This window comes from Sciurus vulgaris (genome assembly GCF_902686455.1).
Source record: "Sciurus vulgaris genome assembly, chromosome: 14".
In the NCBI taxonomy this organism is placed as follows: domain Eukaryota; kingdom Metazoa; phylum Chordata; class Mammalia; order Rodentia; family Sciuridae; genus Sciurus; species Sciurus vulgaris.
Genome location: NC_136475.1, coordinates 26,615,979 through 26,624,355, shown reverse-complemented (window position 1 = coordinate 26,624,355; position 8,377 = coordinate 26,615,979). Strand labels below are relative to the sequence as shown.

General features: G+C 38.9%; 1 pseudogene across 1 annotated transcript; it reads right to left on the bottom strand.

Moving 5' to 3' along the window:
• Positions 1-2,490: 2,490 nt before the first annotated feature.
• Positions 2,491-3,951, bottom strand: LOC306644081 (tubulin beta chain-like; annotated as a pseudogene). Its single transcript has one exon. The product of its transcript is annotated as a tubulin beta chain-like (transcript).
• Between the last annotated feature and the right edge of the window lie 4,426 nt (positions 3,952-8,377).

Here is an 8,377-nt window from a genome sequence, read left to right as displayed (position 1 = left end):
GGAATATGAAAAAAGAAGGAAGACTAATAGAGGAAGGAGATCAAGAGGGAGGGAAGAGGGAAGGGCATGGGTAAGTCTTGGGGAATGAAATCTATCAAATTATGTTATGTCTATATATGAATATACCATGATGAATCATATGTGTGTGTATACATATTATGTATGCATATATGGGTATATATATATATATATGGTCACATATATACACATACTTATAATTTAAATGAACTAATTAATAATAGATCAGTCAAGTAGAGGAAGTAGATCAGTTGGGAAAGGGAAGGTACTAGGGGATGAGTAATCAAATTGTTATGTACAATATGGCATAATGAATCCCACTATCATTATTATAATGTACCAATTAATATATATATATATATATATATATATATACCTTTTCTGCCCACAGTTGAATAAAACTAGAAATCAAGTGGAACTTTAGAAATTGTGCAATTCCATGGTAACTAAACAGCATGCTCTTGAATGGCCAATGGACCAATGAATAATCAAAAAGAAATTTTTTTAAATTTCTTGAAACAAATGAAAATGTAAACACAATTTACCCAAACCTATGGGGTACAGAAAAAGAAGTACAAAAGGGGGAGTTTACAGCAGTAAGTGCCTGAAGAAGAATAAATAAAGCCCAAAATAAGTAGAAGGAAAGAAATAACAAAGATCAGAGCAGAAATAAAATATAGACATAAAAATTATAAAAGATTGATGAAAGGAAGACTTGACTTTTGGAAAATATCTTTTTAAAAAATTCACAAACCTTTAGCTAGACTACCCAAGAAAGAAAGAAGACCCAAATAAATAATGTCAGACAAGAAAGACGTTACTGCTGATTCTATAAAAATACAAAGGATAATTAGGGACTATTAGTAACTACATGTCAATAAAGTAGAAAACTTAGAAGAAATGGGTGAATTTCTGGACAAGTAAAACCTACCAAAATTGAAGATACAGAAAGCCTGAACAGGGCTGGGGACGTAGCTCAATGGTAGAGCACTTACCTAACATTGCAAGGCCCTGGGTTCAATCTCCAGTGGGTGGGAGAAACAGTTATAGAACAGTCTGTAACAAGTGCTAGTATTTAATCAGTAATCAAGTCTCCCAACAAAGAAAAGTTCAGGACCAGTTTAAGGTAAGGAACCCTTCCAAATTCATTCTATGAGCCTAGAATAGCTGATACCAAAATAGACAAGAAATAACAAAATAAGAAAAATACAAACCATCCCAGATAAACATAGGTGCAAGAATTATCAACAAAATACTAGCAAACAAAACCCAGTGGCAGGCTGGGTATATAGCTCAGTTGGGTATATAGCTCACTTCTCTGTTTATACCCAAAGGACTTAAAATCAGCAGTGACACATTGACCTTTGAGGAACATTTCTTTTTTTTTAATTTTTTTTTATTTTATTGTAAACAAATGGGATACATGTTGTTTCTCTGTTTGTACATGGCATAAAGGCATACTATTTGTGTAATCATAAATTTACATAGAGTAACGTTGTTTGATTCATTCTGTTATTTTTTCCCTTCCCCCCACCCCTCCCACCCCTCTTTTCCTACTATACAGAGCTTCCTTCCTTCATACTTGCCCCCCTCCCTAACCCTAACTCTAACCCTAACACTAACCCTTCCCTCCCCCCATTATGTGTCATCATCCACTTATTAGCGATATCATTCTTCCTTTGGCTTTTTGAGATTGGCTTATCTCACTTAGCACGATATCCTCCAATTTCATCCATTTGCCTGCAAATGCCATAATTTTATCATTCTTTATGGCTGAGTAATATTCCATTGTATATATATATATATATATATACCACATTGTATATATATATATATATATATGTATATATATATATATATACCACAGTTTCTTTATCCACTCATCAATTGAAGGGCATCTAGGTTGGTTCCACAGTCTGGCTATTGTGAATTGAGCAGCTATGAACATCGATGTGGCTGTATCTCTGTAGTATGCTGATTTTAAGTCCTTTGGGTATAGGCCAAGGAGTGGGATAGCTGGGTCAAATGGTGGGTCCATTCCAAGTTTTCTAAGGAATCTCCACACTGCTTTCCAGAGTGGCTGCACTAATTTGCAGCCCCACCAGCAATGTATGAGTGTACCTTTCTCCCCACATCCTTGCCAACACCTGTTGTTGCTCGTATTCTTTTTTTTTTTTTTTTTTTTTTTTTTTGCTTTTGAGAAATATCTTTATTTTAAACTTCAGGAAAGCGAACATAAAAACATACATCTCTTCACTAAAGGTGCACACATACTGTTCAAAGCACTGGCACAGAAAACCTATACTGCTCAAAGATGAAATCCTGAAACTTGCTATCTCAGAAAGAGTCTGAACAAAAATTTGGAGAGTATGGGCTACACGCATTATTAGTATAGATATTTTAAGAAAGCGAATACTGCCCTTTTTAGAGGGGATCCACATTCTTATCAACCGTGAACTTGTGACAGACAAACCTGAGCAGCATAGTTCACCAGCACATGCTGGAGGACAAGAAGTTTACCAAGGAAGCTGAGAAGTTCCTAAGCCTCCTCCTCCTCCTCTTCCTCCTCCTCGAAGTCTCCCAGTTCCTCGGCGGTGGCATCCTGGTACTGCTGGTACTCGGACACCAGGTCGTTCATGTTGCTCTCGGCCTCGGTGAACTCCATCTCGTCCATGCCCTCGCCCGCGTACCAGTGCAGGAAGGCCTTGCGCCGGAACATGGCGGTGAACTGCTCCGAGATGCGCTTGAAGAGTTCCTGGATGGCGGTGCTGTTGCCGATGAAGGTGGCTGACATCTTGAGGCCGCGGGGCGGGATGTCGCACACGGCCGTCTTCACATTGTGGGGGATCCAGTCCACGAAGTAGCTGCTGTTTTTGTTCTGCATGTTGAGTATCTGCTCGTCCACCTCCTTCATGGACATGCGGCCTCGGAAGATGGCAGCCACTGCCAGGTAGCGGCCGTGGCGGGGGTCGCAGGCGGCCATCATGTTCTTGGCGTCGAACATCTGCCGGGTGAGCTCGGGCACCGTCAGGGCACGGTACTGCATGCTGCCCCGCTGGTCAGGGGCGAGAAGCCGGGCATGAAGAAGTGCAGGCGCGGGAAGGGCACCATGTTCACCGCCAGCTTTCGCAGGTCTGCGTTCAGCTGACCCGGGAAACGCAGGCACGTGGTGACCCCGCTCATGGTGGCCGACACCAGGTGGTTGAGGTCGCCGTACGTGGGGGTGGGCAGCTTCAGGGTGCGGAAGCAGATGTCGTACAGGGCCTCGTTGTCGATGCAGAAGGTTTCATCTGTGTTCTCCACCAGCTGGTGGACAGACAGGGTGGCATTGTAGGGCTCCACCACCGTGTCCGACACCTTGGGCGAGGGCATGACGCTGAAGGTGTTCATGATGCAGTCTGGGTACTCCTCCGGGATCTTGCTAATGAGCAGGGTGCCCATGCCCGACCCAGTGCCACCACCAAGTGAGTGGGTCAGCTGGAAGCCCTGCAGACAGTCACAGCTTTCTGACTCCTTCCTCACCACATCCAGGACGGAGTCCACCAGCTCTTCTCCCTCTGTGTAGTGGCCCTTGGCCCAGTTATTTCCTGCACCACTCTGACCAAACACATAGTTGTCTGGCCTGAATATCTGGCCAAATGGTCCGGATCTCACTGAGTCCACTGTTCCTGGCTCCAGGTCCACCAGGATGGCCCAAGGAACATATTTGTTGCCAGCTGCTTCATTGTAGTACACATTGATTCTCTCCAGCTGTAACTCACTATCTCCATGGTAACTACCAGTGGGGTCAATGCCATGCTCATCACTGATGACCTCCCAAAACTTGGCTCCGATCTGGTTGCCACACTGGCCTGCCTGGATGTGCACGATTTCACGCATGATGCTGAAAGTGGGTGAAGGAACAGAGTTGAAGACCACGTTGGAGCGGACGAAGGCTAGAGGGCTTGGTTTAGTATTCTTGATAATCGCCATTCTAATTGGGGTGAGATGGAATCTTAGGGTGGTTTTGATTTGCATTTCTCTTATTACTAGAGATGGTGAACATTTTTCCATATGTTTGTTGATTGCTTGTAGATCTTCTTCTGTGAAGTGTCTATTCATTTCCGTAGCCCATTTGTCGACTGGATTATTTGGATTCTTGGAGTAGAGTTTTTTGAGTTCTTTATAGATTCTAGAGATTAGTGCTCTATCTGAAGTATGATTGGCAAAGATATTCTCCCACTCTGTAGGCTCTTTCTTCGCATTGCTGATAGTTTCCTTTGCTGAGAGAAAGCTTTTTAGTTTGAATCTATCCCAATTATTGATTCTTGCTTTTATTTCTTGTGCTATGGGAGTCCTGTTAAGGAAGTCTGGTCCTAAGCCGACATGTTGAAGATCTGGACCTACTTTTTCTTCTATAATCTGCAGGGTCTCTGGTCTGATTCTGAGGTCCTTAATCCATTTTGAGTTTAGTTTCGTGCATGGTGAGAGATATGGGTTTAGTTTCATTCTGTTGCATATGGATTTCCAATTCTCCCAGCACCATTTGTTGAAGAGGCTATCTTTACTCCATTGCATATTTTTGGCCCCTTTGCTAGTATGAGAAAATTGTATTTATTTGGGTTTGTGTCCATGTCCTCTATTCTGTACCATTGATCTACCTTTCTATTTTGGTACCAATACCATGCTGTTTTTGTTACTATTGCTTTGTAGTAGAGTTGAAGATCTGGTATTGCAATACCCCCTGTTTCACTCTTCCTGCTAAGGATTGCTTTAGCTATTCTGGGTTTCTTGTTCTTCCAGATGAATTTCATAATTGCTTGCTCTATTTCTGTAAGGTACGTCATTGGGATTTTAATTGGAATTGCATTGAATTGGTATAGCACTTTAGGTAGTATGGCCATTTTGACAATATTAATTCTTCCTATCCAAGAACATGGGAGATCTTTCCATCCTCTAAGGTTTTCTTTAATTTCTTTCTTTAGTGTTGCATAGTTCTCATTGTAGAGGTCTTTCACCTCTTTTGTGAGATTGATTCCCAAGTATTTTATTTTTTTCGATGCTATTGTGAATGGGATAGTTTTCCTAATTTCTCTTTCTGAAGATTCATCACTTATGTATAAAAATGCATTGGATTTATGAGCATTGATCTTGTAACCTGCTACTTTACTGAATTCACTTATGAGTTCTAAAAGTTTTCTGGTGGAATTTCCAGGTTCCTCTAAATATATAATCATGTCATCAGCAAACAGGGATAGTTTGAGTTCTTCTTTTCCAATTCGTATCACTTTAATTTCTTTGGTTTGTCTAATTGCTCTGGCTGGAGTCTCAAGAACGATGTTGAATAGAAGTGGTGAAAGAGGGCATCCCTGCCATGTTCCAGTTTTTAGGGGGAATGCTTTCAGTTTTTCACCATTTAGAATGATATTAGCCATGGGCTTAGCATAAATGGCCTTTACAATGTTAAGGAATGTTCCCACTATCCCTATTTTTTCTAGTGTTTTGAGCATGAAGGGGTGCTGTATTTTATCAAATGTTTTTTCTGCATCTATTGAAATAATCATGTGATTCTTGACTTTAAGTCTATTGATATGGTGAATGACATTTATTGATTTCCTGATGTTGAACCAACCTTGCATCCCTGGGATGAAACCCACTTGATCATGGTGCACTATCTTTTTAATATGTTTCTGTACGCGATTTGCTAAAATTTTGTTGAGAATTTTGCGTCGATGTTCATTAAGGATATTGGTCTGAAATTTTCTTTCCTTGATGAGTCTCTGTGTGGTTTAGGTATCAGTGTGATATTGGCTTCATAGAATGAATGGAAGACAGACCTCAGACATTGAAGACAAAATATTTAACCTTGAAAACAAAGTTGAACAAACAGAGAAGATGGTAAGAAATCATGAACAGAATCTACAAGAACTATGGGATATCATGAAAAGGCCAAATTTAAGAATTATTGGGATTGAGGAAGGTTTAGAGAAACAAACCAAAGGAATGAACAATCTATTCAATGAAATAATATAAAAAATTTTCCCAAATCTGAAGAATGAAATGGAAAATCAAGTTCAAGAGGCTTATAGGACTCCAAATACACAAAATTACAACAGACCCACACCAAGGCACATTATAATGAAAATGCCTAACATACAAAATAAAGACAGAATCAAACATTACCCTATGTAAATTTATGATTACACAAATGGTATGCCTTTACGCCATGTACAGAGAAACAACATGTATCCCATTTGTTTACAATTAAAAAATAAAATAAAAAAAAAATAAAGACAGAATTTTAAAGGCTGCGAGAGAAAAGAACCAAATTACATTCAGGGGGAAACCAATACGGATATCAGCAGATTTTTCAATCCAGACCCTAAAAGCTAGAAGGGCCTGGAACAACATTTTTCAAGCCCTGAAAGAAAATGGATGCCAACCAAGAATCTTATACCCAGCAAAACTTACCTTCAAATTTGACGATGAAATAAAATCCTTCCATGATAAACAAAAGCTAAAAGAATTTACAAAAAGAAAGCCAGCATTACAGAACATTCTCAGCAAAATATTCCATGAGGAAGAGATGAAAAACAAAGAAGCAAATCAGCAAAGGGAGGAATTATCCTAAAGGAATTGTCAAATAAAGGAGGAGCCAAGTTGTGTCAAACAAATAAATAAATAAAATTTTAAAAATGAACCAAATGACCGGGAAACCAAATCATATCTCAATAATAACCCTGAATGTTAATGGCCTGAATTCATCAATCAAAAGACATAGACTGGCAGATTGGATTAAAAAGAAAGATCCAACAATATGTTGCCTGCAAGAGACTCACCTCATAGAAAAAGATACCCATAGACTAAAGGTGAAAGAATGGGGAAAAACATACCATGCACATGGACTCAGCAAAAAAGCTGGAGTATCCATCCTCATTTCAGATAATGTGGACTTCAAGCCAAAGTTAGTCAGAAGGGATAAAGAAGGTCATTTCATACTGCTTAAGGGAAGCATAAATCAGCAAGATATAACAATCATAAACATCCATGCCCCAAACAGTGGCTCATCCACGTATGTCAAACAAATCCTTCTCAATTTCAGAAACCAAATAGACCATAACACAATAATACCAGGTGAAATTAACACGCCTCTCTCACCACTGGACAGATCTTCCAGACAAAAATTGAACAAAGAAACCATAGATCTCAATAACACAATCAATAATTTAGACTTAACAGACATTTATAGAGTATACCATCCAACCAAGAGCGAATACACTTTCTTCTCAGCAGCACATGGATCCTTCTCTAAAATAGACCATATATTATGCCACAAAGCTAATCTTAGCAAATACAAGAAGATAGAGACACTACCTTGTATTCTATCAGATCATAATGGATTGAAGTTAGAAATAAATGAAAGAGTAAAAAACAGAAACTACTCCAACACCTGGAGATTAAACAATATGCTCTTATATGATAAATGGATAACAGATGATATTAAGAAGGAAATTAAAAAATCCTTAGAGGTAAATGAGAACAAAGAAACATCATATCAAAATCTCTGGGACACTATGAAAGCAGTACTTAGAGGGAAATTTATTTCATGGAGCGCATTCAACAAAAGAAGTAAAAGTCAACAAATAAACGACCTAACACTACGGCTCAAAGCCCTAGAAAAAGAACAGACCAGCACCAAAAATAGTAGAAGACAGGAAATAGTTAAAATCAGAGCTGAAATCAACGAAATTGAAACAAAAGAAACAATACAAAAAATTGACAAAATAAATAGTTGGTTCTTCGAAAAAATAAACAAAATTGATAAACCTTTAGCCACACTAACAAAGAGAAGATGAGAGAAACCCCAAATCACTAAAATTTGGAATGAACAAGGAAATATCACAACAGACAGGATTGAAATACAAAACATAATTAGAAGCTATTTTGAAAATCTATACTCCAACAAAATAGAAGATTTTGAAGACATCAACAGGTTTCTAGAGGCATATGAATTGCCTAAACTGAACGAGGAGGACATACACAATTTAAATAGACCAATTTAAAGTACTGAAACAGAAGAAGTCATCAAAAGCCTACCAACAAAGAAAAGTCCGGGACCAGATGGGTTCTCAGCCGAGTTCTACAAAACCTTTAAAGAAGAGCTCATTCCAATACTTCTCAAAGTATTCCATAAAATAGAAGAGGAGGGAACCCTCCCAAACTCATTCTATGAAGCCAATATCACACTGATACCTAAACCACACAGAGACTCATCAAGGAAAGAAAATTTCAGACCAATATCCTTAATGAACATCAACGCAAAATTCTCAACAAAATTTTAGCAAATCGCGTACAGAAACATATTAAAAAGATAGTGCAC